General features: G+C 43.2%; 1 long non-coding RNA gene and 1 pseudogene across 5 annotated transcripts; one reads left to right on the forward strand and one right to left on the reverse strand.

The window, feature by feature from the left end:
- Positions 1-120: 120 nt before the first annotated feature.
- On the forward strand, positions 121-13,906 carry LOC115581700 (complement component C7-like; annotated as a pseudogene).
- LOC115581023 (uncharacterized) lies at positions 1,320-5,258 on the reverse strand. Of its 5 annotated transcripts, none has more exons than XR_003983977.1 (4): positions 4,696-5,258; positions 3,383-3,514; positions 3,196-3,287; positions 1,320-2,056 (listed from the first exon to the last, which is right to left on the reverse strand). It is a non-coding gene; the product is annotated as an uncharacterized LOC115581023 (long non-coding RNA). The 5 variants fall into 5 exon arrangements; XR_003983979.1 differs by lacking the exon at positions 4,696-5,258 and adding an exon at positions 4,386-4,469; XR_003983978.1 differs by lacking the exon at positions 4,696-5,258 and adding an exon at positions 4,027-4,283.
- Positions 13,907-15,232: the final 1,326 nt, after the last annotated feature.

Below are 15,232 nucleotides of genomic sequence, written 5' to 3' on the forward strand. Positions count from 1 at the left end.
AGGAGTTGCCACACACACACACACACACACACACACACACACACACGCATACGTCTCCCCATGACATTCCATTAAATGATTTTCTCTATTGCAACAACCAAACTTGCAACAACAGTATCGGCAGCCAGCATCAGAGCCTGTTTCAGGACGCCTCTGTTTGCTGCTCTTCACTCAGCATGAAGGCAAGTAGATTGTTTACACTCTCTAACAGGGAATATAACAACATATCTTAAGGATACCCACATAGCAAAATTGGTCTGGCCCAGCTCTGGCCCACATAAGGCACTTGCACTCGGCCGACATACCGCAAAGAATGACGGCCCCCCAGTGGCCCGGATATGGTTTGCCAGAGCTGGCTCACACATGGGCCAGCTCTGGGCCAACTGCAAACACACACAGTTGGTCCAGAACTGGCCCATGTGTAAGCCAGCTCTGGCAAACCAGATCTGGGCCACTGGGGGGCCGTCATTCTTTGCGGTATGTCACCCGAATGCAAGTGCCTCAGTTGGTCCAGAGCTGGCCCATGTGTAAGCCAGCTCTGGCAAACCAGATCCGGGCCACTGGGGGGCCGTCATTCTTTGCGGTATGTCACCCGAATGCAAGTGCCTCAGTTGGTCCAGAGCTGGCCCATGTGTAAGCCAGCTCTGGCAAACCAGATCTGGGCCACTGGGGGGCCGTCATTCTTTGCGGTATGTCACCCGAATGCAAGTGCCTCAGTTGGTCCAGAGCTGGCCCATGTGTGAGCCAGCTCTGGCTAACCAGATCTGGGCGACTGGGGGGCCGTCATTCTTTGCAGTATGTCAGCCGAATGCAAGTGCCTCAGTTGGTCCAGAGCTGGCCCATGTGTAAGCCAGCTCTGGCAAACCAGATCTGGGCCACTGGGGGGCCGTCATTCTTTGCAGTATGTCAGCCGAGTGCAAGTGCCTCAGTTGGTCCAGAGCTGGCCCATGTGTAAGCCAGCTCTGGCTAACCAGATCTGGGCCACTGTGGGGCCGTCATTCTTTGCGGTATGTCAGCCGAATGCAAGTGCCTCAGTTGGTCCAGAGCTGGCCCATGTGTAAGCCAGCTCTGGCAAACCAGATCCGGGCCACTGGGGGGGCCGTCATTCTTTGCGGTATGTCACCCAAGTGCAAGTACCTCAACTGGCCCAGAGCTGGCCCATGTGTGAGCCAGCTCTGGCTAACCAGATCTGGGCCACTGGGGGGGCGTCATTCTTTGCAGTATGTCAGCCAAGTGCAAGTGCCCCGTGTGGACCAGAGCTGGGCCAGACGTCAGTCTAATCCATGCTGCATCTGGCCCGGATTAAAAAACAACAGAGGTACAATTATACAAATGACTTTATTTTCACAGCTAATTTCCAAAATACATTTCCAATATTGAATAATCAATGCAAAGTGTTATCAGATAAGTGCAATATGCATCGGAACATTCAGTACTTTTTTCACAATTCAAAAAGCGGCAACATTTTAACACTGAAAAGTTGCATAGCTGGCAGTATATGACTGCAGCCATGCTGCATTCATGGTAAACACACATCCTTTATAATAAAAGCATAGTATCAGAAATTATAGACTTCAAAATAAAACTCTGAGATTTTTCCATTCACATGTACAACCCACTTGGGTCCTGACCCATCAGTTGAGAGCCACTAACATAGACTGTTCAAAAACATACAATGCAGCGGAATGTTGCATAATACCTTAACATATACTTACAACATATCTGTCAGCAAACACAACATGTCAAGAGTCTACAGAACATTATTACAAATTTAACATTCACTGCCATATCTTCAGTTTAAAAACCAACACTGAACATTTTAGAAAAAACAACTTGGCATAGACTTTCACACCATGCATAGAAACATCACGTCTCCATGTGTTCCACCAGCAGTAGCACCTTACAAAAGGTGAAGAGAGTTCGGATCAAAAGTCTAAAATGCATTACGCATGAGAGCTTCTCTCACTGTCCATCATTCTCATTTACTCACTTCCTCCGCTGTTCCCATCAGGTGCTTTCTGCAACCATTTTGTAATCCTGGTCTCGATTTCTTGGTCTGTGGCATCAGAAGTCAGACACACACATACAAACACACAAATTAATGAATATCACAGTACAGTTCACAAGTGACACATCTGATGACTAGCCAATAAATATGATTGGCACTACATTCCAACAGCCATCAGTGTGTTTGGCCATTAACATGCCCCCCCCCCCATGCATTGAATGGAAAAGAAATTCATGAAACTATTTAACAGTTTTTTTACTTTATTTAAATTTTGTGATGACGAATGCAATCACATTGCTGCAATTTAAGTTGTTAGAACACACATATAAAGCACTAGGGATGTTCCTGATTAAACGACTGGTCATGTAAATGTTTCAAACATCGCTTGTCGTCACCAGAAATAGTGTAATCTAGTGTAAAAGGTGGCAGCGAGTCCGGCAGTATCTCGACATAGAAAATGAAAATAAGGATGTAGCCTGTGTCAGAGTAAACTGGCATACCGGTATAAGTGCTCGACCGGAGCAATGCATAACCACATTCAGTACCCACATCACACACACATTCACATCAGCCTGCTTGTAGATCTTGCCAAACAAATTTCTACAACATCCCCCCCTCAGAGAAGAAAATAACAGCTGCACCCCCCCAAATAATTATTATTGCTATCTTTACTGTTAATATTTTTGCTGTTGCTATACGTCATGTTCCATGCATTGTCAGACATTGGGATGGCATTTAGCTCGGCAGCAGCAGCTTCTCCATCATCACTGAACACAACTGAACTCCGTTTTTATTTAAATGAGGAGCTGTTTGATAGATACCATTGATCCCACTGTTCAACAACCAAATGCTGATATATTTGGCACTTAGTGGCACACATTAATGAACTGAACTATGTTAATGAAATGTGTCATCTTCTCTGACCACTGACATGCTGTGTGGCTACCGTTAGCAGTGCTAGCAGCAGCCTGCTCTCCGTGCAGGATAACATCCACATCTGATGATTTTCCAACTTTTACTAAATCATTAATAATTAGATGCTAAAATCATAACATTCCATCCATTTCTACATAGGCACTCTTTAAAAAAAAAAGAAAAAAATAATTAAAATACCACTGAGCCATCAGCTATTCTGGATTGCACAACCTCATCTCAAACAGGCTGGGCTTTGAAACAGTTTTCTTTACCTTGTAGGCCTTGATTAGCTCCTCTGTTTTTCACCAAGATAGAGAATGAGGCCTCTGATCACATCCTCTCTTCTGGACTCAATGCTGTTGTGCTATAAAAAAAGAAAGGAGATCATGCTAAGTACAAACATCAGAATGCTAATATATAACTAACTATTTAACTGCAATAAGTACATGCCTCATTTACCATGTCACAGGTCTCATCAAGTTTCTTCCCAACAGCTTAGAGGCTCAACAGCCTGGGTGTGTATTGGTCCAACTTCCCCAGTAATGTGAACTGTAGTGGCTTTAGTGTGATCCTCCATAATTCATCCTTGATCTGCAAAAGAGGTCAGAAGTGAGATGGAGAAACATCTTGAGATACAGAAAAAAAGAATAACAGAGACACAGAGCAACAAAAACAGAACAGAGTCATGCATTTTATTCTGACAGCCTCATCAGGCTTACTTTTGCTGCATTTTAGACTGGGCTGTCACGACATTTTTTTCAGTGAAAGACCAGAATCTCTGCCCCCAAAAATTACTTTTTGTCTGGTCCATAAACTGAAATAATCTAACATGTGTCCACTTTCCCCACAACAATTGTTTTTGCATACCTTCACCAGTGTGCTTGACACGATAAATCATCTGATAAGCACACAATGACATAGTAACTGACCACTAAAGAGATCGTCTATGCAGCACGCATCTCACTCTGCCCCCTGTACAGTGGGCTCTCTATTTGAGAACTCGGCGCGGTGTATCACCTGCAGCGTGGCTCGCTCTGCCCTCTGCTGCGGTTCGTGGCTAACAAGCAGACCTAACTTAACAACCTAGATGTAGGCTAAGTTACCTGCTAGTTAGCAGCCACCGCTGCGACCAAAAACCGGCCTCACAAACCCAAAGACACACGGCCGACTTACAGCTAACACTCCTCGCTAACGGGGTTAGCTAACGGCTAACCCCGTTAGCGAGGGGTAGCCCCGTACACCGGGGTGTTAGCCGTTAGCGAGGGGTGTTCGCGGCACCAGGCGCCCCTCGCTAACGGCTACTGCCTCGCTAACGGTGTTAGCCATTAACGGTTAGCCGTTAGTGAGGAGTTACCGAGGGGCGCCGTGTGTCGCGAACACCCCTGGCTAACGGCTAAACCCCCCGGTGTTAGCCGATAGAGAGGGATTCTGCACAGTGCCATAGATAGAAATGCATACTAACGTTAGTTTACTCTATCACTCTGGTTCTGCATGCAGCCATAAACCGGCACCCAGCGCTGTCTGATTAACGTAATGTGAAAGAAAAAACACATCCATGCTTACTTAAAATTATAGTCACTTGCAAACGTCAGGTTCAAATTACAGTTGAAGCAAGTATTTTAAAACTTGCTAACAGTCTGTTGAAGCCACTGTTGTTAATTACAAATTACATCAAGTGCCTCCAGTTATTTTACTTATTTCTACAACAATGTAAAACCTGAAAGATTGTAGTAAGTAACCAACTATATCAATAACATTAACTAAATTCTTACCTTAACAGTTCAGACTCCCATTTTTCAAATTTCTCCTTCTGTCTTTGCTCAGGCGTTTGGCGCGAATACCCAGAATGCACCACGGGGGGGGGAGGGCAGTCGGAGTAAATACAAAGTGTAGAAGATTTGTTGATCCGCTTACATACAGCTTGTTAGGGAAAACAATCAAAATGACTTGTGTTTTGAACAAATGTAGAATAATTCACAACTTGATATATTCATGTCTAGAGACAAACTTTGTTTTGTATTGTTATTATCACAGGATTAATTATGTTACAATTATTTATTCTTAGATTGACTTGTTTCAGTGTATAGAAACGCCTGTAGGAACCAATAAGACTTATGTGGGAACCATTAAGACTCCTATAGAAGACTCCTGTAGGAACCATTAGACTCCCGTAGGAAACGTTAGTAGGGACCGTTGAAGTCCTGTAGATTTGTGTAGGAGATATTAGAACCTTAGAAAAACAAACCAAACCATTAGGACAACATAAGTAGCCATTAGAAACCAGTAGAAACCACCAGGAACCATTAGAAACCAATAGAATATGCCTAATGGTTTGTCTGATTTTTTTCAGCAGGGTACATATCTGGGCCACATACAACTAACCACAAATAGCCCACATTTGGCATGCCATTACATAAACGGTGCCATCATTGCCAGACCTGGCCCACATCTGGCTAACATTCTATTTACCATGTCAGAAATAGGCCAAAAGTGCCGGCTTGATGCCAGATCTGGCCCAGACCTGTCTGTTACAGATCTGGGCCACATACACCTAACCACAATTGGCCCACATTTGGCATGCCATTACATAAACATTGCCATCATTGCCAGACCTGGCCCACATCTGGCTAACATACTATTTACCAGGGCAGAAATAGACCAAAAGTGCCGGCTTGATGCCAGATCTGGCCCAGACCTGTCTGTTACAAATCTGGGCCACATACACCTGACCACAATTGGCCCACATTTGGCATGCCATTTCATAAACAGTGCCATCACTGCCAAACCTGGCCCAGACCTGTCTGTTACAGACCTGGGCCACATACACCTAACCACAATTGGCCCACATTTGGCATGCCATTACATAAACGGTGCCATCATTGCCAGACCTGGCCCACATCTGGCTAACATACTATTTACCAGGTCAGAAATAGGCCAAAAGTGCCAGCTTGATGCCAGATCTGGCCCAGACCTGTCTGTTACAGATCTGGGCCACATACACCTAACCACGATTGGCCCACATTTGGCATGCCATATCATAAACGGTGCCATCACTGCCAAACCTGGCCCAGACCTGTCTGTTACAGATCTGGGCCACATACACCTAACCACGATTGGCCCACATTTGGCATGCCATATCATAAACGGTGCCATCACTGCCAGACCTGGCCCAAATCTGGCTAACATACTATTTGCCATGCCAGATGTAGGCCAGAGGTGCCGGCTTGATGCCGGATCTGGCCCGGACCCGCTTGCTATGTGGGTAACTGCAAAACATTTGATTGTGCATGAAGATTTACTTCTTTTTTTACTTGTTCTCAGTTTACAAATGAAATCCTTCTTTCTTGTCCACTCTTCCCTTCTCTCCCCTTCTCCTCTACCTTCTATTGTTTTCCCTGTTTTTCTTTCCCCTCCACATTTCTCTCCTTCCTTCTTCCCTTCTTGTAATCTTCTTCTCTTCTCTTCTCTTGTTTTGCTACTATTTCATTCCTTTCCTTTCCCTCCTTTCCTCGACTCTTCTTCACGTCCTCAGATTATTATGCAACTCCTTTGTGCAGCCTTGCCATGGCTGCTGTTTCTGTTCACTCCCAAAGGGTAAATCTGTCTTTGCTTTACTATTTCAACACTAAAAGCATAAAATTCAATGACAATTGAATGTTTGAATTTGTCTTTTGGTTTAAATGTCACTTTCAAGGTTTTGTGACCCGAGAGTTGATTGCCAGTGGGGGTCATTCGGTGATTGGTCAGAGTGTGATCCCTGCACCAAATTACAGGTTAGGAGATTGATGAAGACAGTTTAAATCTGTCTACGTGTTTTTTTTTTTTCCACATTTCTTTGTCACGTTGTTCTGTGTTACAGGCAAGAAGCCGGGTCATAGCTGTTTACCCTCAGTTTGGAGGGAACCCCTGCAGCGGAGAGCGGACCGAGACCAGGACCTGTGAAACCACACAAGACTGCCCTCTAGCGGAGGGATGTGGAGACAGGTTTCGCTGTCAATCAGGTTAGAAATCAAACTCTGCGCGCTCCCGCAATCATGCATAATTAAACAACGATCGATGAGCTGTCCGTCTCTTGACCCTCAGGGAAGTGTGTCAGCCAGTCTCTGGTGTGTAACGGAGAACTGGACTGTGAGGAAGACGGACAGGACGAGCACGACTTTGAGGCTCAAAAATGGATTGTATGCTTCGCAAGTGCTCCACCGCCTAAAATTGAAGAACTTGGACAAGGGTAGGTGACTCATCCTGACATGAACCTATTGGTACAAGAGCAGATACCGTAATGCTTTTCAGTGGGACGCTTTTGTTGTTACTGTAGGTTTGATGTGGTGTCGGAGATACGGAGGGCCAGTTAATCAACACGCGGAGCTTGGGGGGCCAATGTCACTTCACTTACAGCCTTGTCGACAGCACCATCTACAGATTGCCTCTTAGTACCATCAAGTACAGCTTTGTGGTTGGTCCAATTGCAACATAATATTGAAACTTATCTCAGTCTCTTAATACTGTAAAGGTACTCTGTGGAGTTTTGATCATTCGTAAACACAGTTTTGTTTACATTCAATATTTACACTACGTTTACAGCCAAAGCTCAATATGTATTGAGCAGACTTGGGCTTCTGAATGCGATGGCGTTCTGATCTTAGTGTGTTCATGCGTTAACATGTGGTTTCCTTTATTCGGATAGGATAAACAGATACACATTGCATGTTCATTCCAGGTGTGAAGGGTCTAATGTGAGGGCGTAACAAAATGTTACTTCTGTTCCTGCTAGTTAAAAAATATCATATGCAACATTTCTGCATCAAAACATCTAAAACATCTCTGCACCACAATACGTAGGTGTCATTAAATCAGATTGTTACTCAGTTTCTGTTGATAATTTTAGATCATTTTTGAACATTTTCTGCTAAAACTCTCACATATTGCACCTTTAATTGTGGTGATGTGTATGTCGGTGTTTCGTGAATGCTGTAGGTGGCAACACATTACTCTGTCTCCCTCAACAGTTTACCTTCAAAGACTTAACATCTCCATTTATTGGATTTTTTTGTGCACAATCACATTTCTTTGTTTATTTAAAGTTGAATCAGCAGACATGGTTAAACTGATTAATCAAATGAATTGCGCCGTTGTCAGGTCAAAGCTCAGAATGACTTCAGTGACGAGATGTTCTCCAGTAAATGGCACTACGCGAAGGACATTGTCAACAGACAGACGGTGACAGGGACCACGTCGGGATACAGGAACTATGACTTCCACGAGTCAGACGACAGGAGCCGGGTGAGTAGGAAACCTGCGAATCTGCTCCGGTATCTTTCGTAGCCAATCCCAGTAACAATGAACAATCAAACTGTAAAATTAATATTTTTTTCCAGACCCACAAGCTTCTGGTTCTAAAGAATGAGATAGAGGTTGCTCAGTTCCAGAGCAACTCTCCTCAGTACCTCCCAATAGCTGAGGAGTTCTGGAAAGCACTGTTCAAACTCCCATCTGTCTACTACTACGCCGCCTACAGGAATGTTATAGAAAGGTTTGGAACACACTAGCCGTCTGAGGGAACCCTCGGAGGATCCTTCAAGGCCGTCGCCAGGATTGATCAGGAAACTGAAAGACAAATGAGTGAGGATAATCAAAGAAAGGCTTATTTGGCAGCTGACAGATTCAGCTCAACTTTTGTTTAAATATTATATATATATAATATTAGTTTGACATTCATTCCAATTTTTTTTGATATACCTGAGATACATTTCATAAATGAAAAAATCGCCAACTCTGGCAGTAAATTTCTTTTTCATTTCTGAAAAATGTCTAACATTTGCAGTAAACCTGGATGAAATGATTAGTAATATGACCTTCTAGTTTAAATTGCCTTTTTTAAATGTACCATGACACAACTTGTCATTTTAGACTTAATAGAAGTATTAGCATTGTGTTTTACATACAAATCTCAACATCGGGTTGATAAATGTGCCACTCTATCCATGAAATGCTGTCTTAACCCTGCTGTCAACTTCCTAACACTGACTCGGTTTTTTCCTTGTAATTTCTGTTGTTTTCCAGCCAGAGAAAGCTCACAGCACAATGAATGTGTAAGGGTCCAACACACCATCTTCTCAATTTTTTTTTCTGTCCACTATGAGAGCGAGCACTGCAAGAGTGGGGGAAGTAGCAGATCAACGACTTCAGGTGCAATTCTGATTCTAATCCTGCAAACATTCCAGAGCCTCTGAAAGGACTTAAGTCTTCTGAATCATCCAATCATCTCTCCAAACCTTTTTAAAATAGGTAGTCATAATCATGTGTCAAGAGTGGATGTGGAGGGAGGAGGCATCAAACATGTAAATTCACTGAAGGCCATGCCGCTCTCTGATCCTGCTAAGAATTGGCAAATGTACTCAAACTGGGCTGATTCTGTTCGGTCATTCCCAAAGGTCATAAAGCAACAGGTGAGCACCAGTAAAATAAGCCCTTTGGTTGAACTTTAAACACACCGACTCAATCTTGGTTTTATGCTGACAGCATCGTGTTTCATGTGTCATCTTATCAAATAATAAAACCTGACATCTCTCCTCCCTTTGACTGTCTCACCACGACTGTTGTTTTGGGCAGCTGCGGCCGATCTCCGAGCTGGTGAAGGAGGTTCCGTGTGCCGGGGTGAAGAAGCTCTACCTCCGCAGGGCCATCGAGCAGTACATAAGTGAGAGTGACCCCTGCCACTGCCGGCCCTGCAGAAACAATGGCATGGTTTTCATGGACGGCGACGTGTGCAAGTGCCTCTGTAAGCCTGGCACCACAGGACTGGCCTGCGAGCAGGGAACTGAAGCGGAGGGTCAGCAGGGTGGGTGTTACGTTTCCGTCTGGCTCTTTGTGGAGTGTTTTGTTTTCAAGGAAATCATTTGTGCAATGCTTTAATTTCATTTTCTTGGTGAGAGTCTGAAAATTCTTCTGCTTACAGTCAGCTTATGGAGCAACCGTCATCAGCCAGTTAGCCTAGCTTAGCACAGAGACCGCAAATGGAGAGAAACAGTAACAGAATCTGCACACATGTTTCTTTGTTTCTAGCCATGAGTAAAACATTTTTCTTAAGCTTCCAGAAGTTTGCTTTTTGTCTAGGTGGTGGTTTTACCTTTCGTAACTCTTTGATGGATGATATCACATGGACGATTGTATATTCTCCCTTTGTCATCCTTTCTGCTCATTAAGGAGTGATCCACGGCAGTTGGGCCTGCTGGTCTGCCTGGTCATCGTGCTCCGGGGGTCAAAGGTCAAGAAGTCGTTCCTGCTCTAATCCCGCTCCTGTGAACGGAGGACAGCACTGTATCGGAGAAACCTCTGAGACATCCAACTGCGAAGACCAAGATCTGCACGACCTGAAGTCAGAGCAATTTTTCCCCCCCTTCATTCTGTAACAATTTGACAATGCTTTGATTTTTTTTTTTAAATAAGAAGACGTTTCCTGGTGATTTACATCAGTGCGAGGTTAAACAAAATCCTTTTTTTTGTAAAAATCTTTCTACAGGATCATGGAGCCTCAGTGCTTTAACCCGAGTCTCCCTCCACTCCAGAAGTGCAGAACCCCGACTGCTCTAATCAATGGCTACATCCTGGTAAAAGATGACACCAAACCCGCATTTGTATTGTGCATTGTGGAATAAAAAACTGCGAAACACTTCATTTTTTTGTAGTCACACTGAGTGCATACGTTTTACAATTTTGGCTCTGTACTTACCAGAAGGCTACTGTGTTACTCCTCCTCCTGATTTATCTTAAAGCAAAACTCTCGCCAAAAAGCAACCAAGGCTTTATTTGGGATTGAATATGAGTCAAACCTTCGTGTAAAAGCATAATTACGGCGAAAGAGGCAGGAGAGTAATGGTGAACCGCTCCACAAGCGTGCCTGTCAGGTCGCACTCGGGGATCGACACTTTTTGACTGGCATGACGGCAACGCGCAGGAGCTGCAGCAGCTAACGTGAGTAGTTCAAAAACCTTCTTTTTCATAAACGCTGTGTACACAAACAATGTTCTCAATGCTCGTGTTCATGAGTAGAGACCCTGGTGATGCTACGAGCAAAGTTGAATGTTGTGTCGAGCCTTCTTAGTGTTCTAAAAACAGCGATTTTGATGCTAGTGTATCCTGCCCCATGCACTCCCGTTCAAAATTAACGTGCCCAAAACCGAAACTATGGTAAATCTTAAAAGTGCCTCTTTCGCCGTAATTATGCTTTCACACGAAGGTTCGACTCATATTCAATCCCAAATAAAGCCTCGGTTGCTTTTTGGCGAGAGTTTCGCTTTAAGAATGCACTCTCAGATATTAATAATTTTAATTTTTTTTGTATAAATGATATACGCATTCAGGGCTTTTAAAAAAAAGGTAGTAAAAAGGTCAAAACTGGAAGATTGAACTTTTTTGAATGCTTCACAGGACCCAAAGGACATTTACCTTGTGGGTAGTAAGGTTGAGTACAGCTGCACCGACGGTTTTTATCTCTTTGGTCACAGAATCCAAGAATGCACTGCTGGTCAAACCTGGTCTGGCGGGTCTGGACTCTGCGCATGTGAGTACCTAGAGCCAAGGTTCAACATTTACATGCATTGCAGTGTTCCTTTGCTAAAATCCAACTTGTCTCTCCAGTCTCACCTTGCAAGCTTGAGACCCTCGGCGATGGTGTCATAGCCTCTCCTACTACATTGAGATTCGACGAAATGGAGTTGTCCTGTCCAGAGGGGAGACAGCTAATAGGAGAGTCAGTGATTACATGTGACTCGAGTCTGCAATTTTCACCAGACCTAGCAGGCATCAAATGCAGCCCAGGTAAATTTGACTTCAAGGTCCATTTAAAAAGTCCAGTGGAATGGCTCTAAACTGCTCATCTAAACTGTCTTATCTTCGATCCACTCTGGTGCTTCTCTGCTGCTTCTACTGCTCTGTTACTACCATGTGTGTTAGAGGAGACGTCCTATTGTTAGAGGGGCCCAGAGGCCCAGCAAAGGGATTTGACGAGGCTCAGCATGAAGAAAGCAAGTTAAGGAAAAGCAGATGTTTGGTGCACATGTGTCCAGGCTGCTCCACGAGAGGACAGTGCATAAATCACTTACGTACGACACTAGGTTTCTGTCTTGAAGCAACTATTCAAAGATAATTGTTATTCTTTTCTGAGACTTAACATTCGACTTCTTGTTTTAAGGTTTCTCCTGTCTCAATAGCGTAATTACAATGTAATCTACTTTGATTTGAACTCTTTTAGTTTTGTATCCCGAGAGCTTTCTCAGACAATCTTCCCCATCTAGGGCTGTCATGATAGTAGCTTATCGCTCCAACAAACACACTGGTGTGCAGACTTTTCACGGTCATCTCCCGTGATACAGTTTTGCTCTTTAGTAGTGGCCACACACTGTGGTAGTAGGTTCAGTAGCTGCTTGGTCTGTCTTCTTCTTCCCGTTTTATGTGGCAGCAACCAGCATGAATCACCACATACAATGGCAAGCGAGGACGAAAGGAAGTATAAATGATTTAAGAGTATTTGCACAATATTATCATACTGTATGTGTATTATTTACATGATTTCAATATTTTATTTTCAATACCCAGAGGCACATCATCAGGCAAATGTTTTGGGCCCCCTAAACCAGCACTTAGTGTGTTGATGATCACTGGCCTTATAATGATTATTAAATTAGAACCGTAGAAAAAGTCTGAGGCACTCGAGAGGGTAATGAGTTAAAAAGCCTTTAATTAATCATGGCTGTGGAATCACAACAACCCCTCTTGTTTTTAGGTTTAATTTTCCTGATTTACTGTTTGTTTGAAAAATGTTTTGTTTGCGATAAATGCCATAGGAAATTTTTGCCTCGGGCCCCTAAAGATTACTAGATTCGCCACTATCGATACCTGTCTATCATGACTATATCCACAACTGACGAGATGCTTTACTGCTCTAGCCTAAGCAATATTTGTATCATTGCATGCATGCATATTAGTCAGTTAGTAAAACAATTCCTATTTGTTTCACAGTCAGTGCAACTCAACAAGTAATCTCTCCTGTGGTGCAATGTAACCCGTGGCAGAAGTCCTCCAGAGGAACGTGTGTCTGCAAAAGGCCTTTTGAGTGCGGGTACGTTTACTAACCATAAACTGGTCATGTGACTTAAAAAATTGGACTGATTTTCACTTATTTTTTTATTTTTTATCTTTGATAATGATTTAATATGATTTTTGTCCCCAGCTCATCTTTGGATGTGTGTGCCACCACTGCCAATCGTACAAAATCCGTCCCTCTGACTGTGTGCAAAATGCATGCACTGCAGTGTAGGAGGAAGAAAAACATGCTAGCCGCGGACAGCACATGCAACTGGCCGGTGCGCAGCACAACAGGCTGCACCAACTGTCACATGTGGGAGACCTGCGACGGTAAGGACAATCTGAGGCCACAAACCGTCCATCACTGTGCGCAGCAGTTGCAGCTTGCCGTCATCTCATTTGTCCCTTCAACGTTCTTTCAGATCAAACCCACGAGTGTCGCTGCAGGGACTCTGCAGACTGCTCGAGCCCAGGAATAAATGTGTGTGTCCGTGTTGGGGAGGATGCGACCGCAGCCAGTCAGACCATGAGTGAGTGTGAAGCAGGGTTACAGCGATGCAAAGGAGTGAAGGTGACAGTTGTCAGTATCCTGCCATGCACTGCCTGAGGATGCAGGAGTAGGCTTTGACCTTATGACCTTCTATCACCACCTTCATTTACCAGTTAACTCTGTTTAACACTTTCCTCATACTATTCCAGTGAACTTGTGTTCTCTGCTTCAACTCATCATAAAAGTACAATGTTATGCATGTGTAAAACTATAACGTAATACTGTACTAAGACAAAGAATGAATTGCAAAACAACAGCCATGTTGAGTTTCTTGTCATTATTGACCTTTTCTTAATATGTTAAATACATATTACGCTGTATAAAATATGTCTGGGTTTGATTAAAAAAAAACAACAACAACAACAAAAGCAATAGTTTCCTAAATGTCCCTGGAGATAATGTTTGAAAATCTATGTTCCGGACTGATAAAGTCTATTTCAGAAGATACCCTGTGCTTTCCAATCCAGACAGCGCTAAGCCTGCCAAGCAAACCCCTGCTGAACGTCTATTCCTGCCTCTGGCACGCCGCCCAGCTACCTAATGTCTCCACGCCACACCAGAGAGCTTACTGTCGCCGTTCCTCAGTTACACCGTGTTGTACACAGAAACCGGTGGGTGAGAGGAAGGTCCTGACCTACAGGACCTTTTTTTTTGTGTGAGGGATCATCAAAATCCAAGAAGGGCATATACATTGGTGACAAAATAGAGGTGACAAAACAGCATCACTCAGGTGTCGGGCCACTTAAAGCTGCTAAACTGCTTCAAATCTCCTTCTACTGGAGGGCTGTTCACCAGTCTCTCCTTTTGAAAAGGGCCATGCATCATTTTGTGATATTTTGAGAGCTGTCTGACATATCTGTTCAAAACCTTTCTACAGCTGTATCTAAAGTTGCTGTAAAGTTTAGGTCTGGTGACAGCAAAGACTCACTGAATTGAACCATTCAGTTACCTTATGTGACCTCCACATGTTACATAACACTTTTCTCTTAGTAAAAGTGGGAGAAGGAATCTTCAGAGGTAACCATACTTGCATTATATTGTAAAGTGCTACTGGCATTTCTCTCAGCTTTTGTGTGTTGCTGTCCTGTGAACATCTTATCTTCAAAGAGTAACATTATAATGAGCTAAGAAAAAAAAAACTGCCCGATTTTAAACAGTTCAACAGGTTTCAAAGCTTAAGAAGGAAATTCAGCCTCACAATTACCAAATTTGGAGAATTTCTTTTCATTTACATTTACACAAATGTATATAATTCCAGCAGGTCAGTTTTTTTTAATTAAATGACTTTCTACAGGATTTAAAAATAATAAAAATAACATATTTAGCCACAATGAAACGCTAATTCCTTAACCAAGTTGAAGAAAAATTATTCCAAAATTGGAATTATCTGCCTGAATAGAAATCTGTGAAAATGTAGATGGTTGATAAATGTTCTCCAGTTAACCGGCCTGCAGGAGTTCAGAGCAGAGACTATTGGAAATTAAGCTGCAACATCTCAATTTGGTTTCCTGCTCAGGGGACGTAGTTATTAGCAGAAGTTGAGCAGAAACCAGCTGGAAGTTTCCTGTAAATGCATTAAAGAAATTACTAGCAATTTCTGAAATGTTTGTTGGAAAATAGCAGAATATTATAATTAGGTGACTTTCAATTAATTTCCAGTGATTATTGTGGTAATG

This window comes from Sparus aurata, chromosome 5, assembly GCF_900880675.1.
Source record: "Sparus aurata chromosome 5, fSpaAur1.1, whole genome shotgun sequence".
In the NCBI taxonomy this organism is placed as follows: domain Eukaryota; kingdom Metazoa; phylum Chordata; class Actinopteri; order Spariformes; family Sparidae; genus Sparus; species Sparus aurata.